This window comes from Suncus etruscus, chromosome 11 (assembly GCF_024139225.1).
Source record: "Suncus etruscus isolate mSunEtr1 chromosome 11, mSunEtr1.pri.cur, whole genome shotgun sequence".
In the NCBI taxonomy this organism is placed as follows: domain Eukaryota; kingdom Metazoa; phylum Chordata; class Mammalia; order Eulipotyphla; family Soricidae; genus Suncus; species Suncus etruscus.
In genome coordinates, this window is record NC_064858.1 from 89,255,551 (window position 1) to 89,259,188 (window position 3,638).

The window sequence follows — 3,638 nt, forward strand, 5'->3', positions numbered from 1 at the left end:
TTTTTTACCTTTAATATTATTATCTAATATGGCATTTTATTCTCTCTAAGCCTATAGGGTTTTTGCTTATCAATCTGATGGAAGTATTGTTAGAAGATCTATTTTTTCTTATTTTTATCCTACTGGATAACAGATGTATATATATGTATATATATGCTTATATACATATATATGTGTTTATATGCACCTATTTTTTTGTATGATGAACTCAATAATCAGAAATTTGGGTATTCTCCAAACTTTTTGGACATCAACTTTTTAATTTGAATTTTAGATATTCCCAGCTGTTATCTTTGGATATAATCTCTGCTTCTTTTTCTTGCTCTTCAGAACCTGACATTCCTGTCATTCTAAAATGCATATTCTGGAGTCTGAACTTCCTCAGAGATGTCTCCTTATTTTTTCTAAATCTTGTGTTCTCTTCTTTTTGAAACATCCTGTAATTTTATATTTACTTTCTAATTTACTTAATAAAATTAAGTCTTTTTATTGTACTTTTTTTTTTAAATATGGAACGTTCCACGAAATTACATGTCATCCTTGCAAAAGAGTTATGCTAATCTTCTCTGTATAGTTCCAATTTTAGTATATGTGCTGCCAAAGTGAGCACTTTATTGTACTTTTAATATCATATACAATATTATTTAATGTGTTCTGCAAAAATTCTCTATCTGGTCTTTTGTATCTTGAGTCTCTGATGAAGAACTCCTGTGTTCTTATATCTCTTTGGGTTTTCTTTTCTTTTTTTTTTTTTTTTTTTTTGGTTTTTGGGCCACACCTGGCAGTGCTCAGGGGTTACTCCTGGCTGTCTGCTCAGAAATAGCTCCTGGCAGGCACGGGGGACCATATGGGACACCGGGATTCGAACCAACCACCTTTGGTCCTGCATCAGCTGCTTGCAAGGCAAACGCCGCTGTGCTATCTCTCCGGGCCCTGGGTTTTCTTTTCTTTCTAAGTTTACTATATTTTAATATGAAGACTCTCAAATTTTTTAAATTTTGTTCCTGTAGATTTCTGTAGATAGAATACCCCAGAAATTCTATAGTTATTATACTTTAAATAAAATATTACATATTAAAAGAGAAAAATCAAAAATTATGAAGGAGTTCTTACTGTGCTTATTGCTGTTGTTACTTATGGTTGACACTTATATCACCTTACCATAGCTAAAGTGTAAAGATTCTCTCTATATACTGCTATATCATGTCCAATCCACTCACTCCCACAACTAATCTAATGTTCTTTGTTTGAACTCTTGTACCAGAGTTTGTAATCCAATAATATTCTCTGTACTCTTGTTTTGTTTCTTACACACCAGACTTAAATCAACAAGTACTTGTCCTTCTCATTTCTATTTATTTTGCTTAATATGACACCTACAATCCATTCAAGTTGTAATAAGCCATGTGATGTTTTTTTTATTCTTAGAGCTGCATAAAATACCATTGCACATGCACACCAAACACACATACCACCATTCTATGTCTATAGATTTGTTTCCATATATTGGGTGTTATCCTAAGCACTGAAATTAACATAAGTATGAATATATATTTTTGGATTAACCTGGTTTTGTTTAGACAGACGTCAAGAAGTACAGTCACTGGGTCATAAGGAACATCTTTTTTTAGTTTTCTGAGAAACCTCCATACTGTATTTCATGGAGGTTGAACAGATAATATTCTTACAGCAGTTAACAATATTTTTTTTTAATTTCACCCTATTTTAACCAATACTATGGTGTTTCCAATATTTTTAAAGCAGTCTCTTCTCACTGATGGGGGCATGACACATCATTGTTTTTGTGTAATTCTCTGATATGAAGTGACCATTACACTTTTTCAGATGCTTATTATATGTTTGATGTCCATTTCATGAAAGTTTATTTCTACTCCCAATTTCTTTATTAGAGTAATTTTTCTTTACTTTGTTTCTATGCTTTGTGAGTACTTTATATATTTGATTATTAGTCCTTTTCCTAATGTCTTCTGAGGAAATATTTTCTTCTATTCAGTCTTTTTTGTTATATCCTCAATTTCCAGTACTATGCAGATACATTTTAAATTTATCTAATCAGATTAGTTTATATATTTTGTTACCTTTGCAAGTAGGATCAAATTGTTGAAGATTTTTATGTTCACACACATTTTATTAATGATGTTTTATGTACTAGAATATTATAAGAATTTTGATGGGAGTTAGGTTCAATCTACATAATATTATGAGTACAGTAGCAATGTTTTACTTCTTTACTTGGGTTAGATTCTTTTGTTGTCTCTTGTTTGTGTAATGGTTTTATTACTACATGTCTGTTCTGAGTATATGGTAGGGAGAAGAAAGGCAATGATGTTAAGAAGATACAAAATTATGACAGGTCTCAATGTGCTTATCAATTTGGTTTGTTGTGGGTACTGGGAGAGCAAGAGTATAGAAGGATAGTTGCCCTGCCCCTTAACATCTGTGGAAACTTATTTACCCCTTATTTTGCCTCTTTCCTGCATGACAGCTTTCACCTCTGATCTTTGGATGAGTCTCAATACTATTCTAAGAGAGGGTAGCTCGACATGTTTGTCATCAAGTTTTCACTAGTCTAAAGTACCTGGACTCAGGATTGCTATTCAAGCCTCTGTGCTCCCTTGTATATGTACTTCATTTGTTCTCTTTCATTGTTTGCTTTATCCACCCAGGAGAAGCCCATATTCTTTCTGGAACATGTTTTTCTCTTTCATTCCTTTCATGTCTTACTAAGTAAATTTGTTTAATAAAAACTACCTTGCTTCATATTCAATTTGTCCAAAAACTCTGCTTTTGCCAGTAGCAGTCTTACACTGCTGTCTGAAAGGTCGCTGATATGACAGGCAGGCTGTTATTTCGACAGTCTCAGATCTCCCTCAGATGTGTCATTTCTGGTAATGCTATCTACTGCACCAGCGCATCTGCCCCCACCAAATGATTGCTGCTACGCCCACTACAGATATATAGTGCACATGTCTTTTAAGTGGTGCAGGTTATGAGTATATGAAGCTATTTCTGTATTATATTTTTCTGGTTGTACTTTTGATTGTAGTATTGCCTGCCAGTGTGTAATCCAACATTTTTCCAGAAGCTCCAAGGTCATGGGCACCAGTTAAAGCAGTTATTGATTAGTTATTATGTTTAAATAGTGAAATATTTCACTCTAAACAAATTATCTATGTTTACTGATCATAGAATAGTTTTTAGTGTTCAGAAAATGTAGACCTTGATTTCAGACAAAATGAAAATAGAACCCAAGATGTAATATTACTAGCTATTTTATTTTACATAATTATATAAAATTCTGAGTCTTAATGTTATTGTACTTGAACTATGTCTGTCTTATTTAGGACTAAAGTAACAGATGAAAAGTACTACTATCCTTGCCATGAACATTTAATAAATGATCGGTGGTTAATCAGTGAGTAGTGTGTTTGCCTTGCACATGACTGACCTGAATTTTATTCCATGTATGCCATATTGTCCAAAAGCCCGCCAGGAGTGATTCCTGAAAACTGAGCCAGGAATAACCCCTGAGCACTATCGAGAATGGCCCCAAAGCAAAAACAAACAAAACAAAACTAAACTAAAAAAGATAGTCTTAATTTTTTGAAATATTCTAA

The 3,638-nt window shown here is 32.9% G+C and overlaps 1 non-coding gene across 1 annotated transcript; it reads right to left on the minus strand.

The window, feature by feature from the left end:
* Positions 1-503: 503 nt before the first annotated feature.
* Positions 504-610, minus strand: LOC126023646 (U6 spliceosomal RNA). The gene has a single exon (XR_007500750.1). It is a non-coding gene; the product is annotated as a U6 spliceosomal RNA (small nuclear RNA).
* Positions 611-3,638: the final 3,028 nt, after the last annotated feature.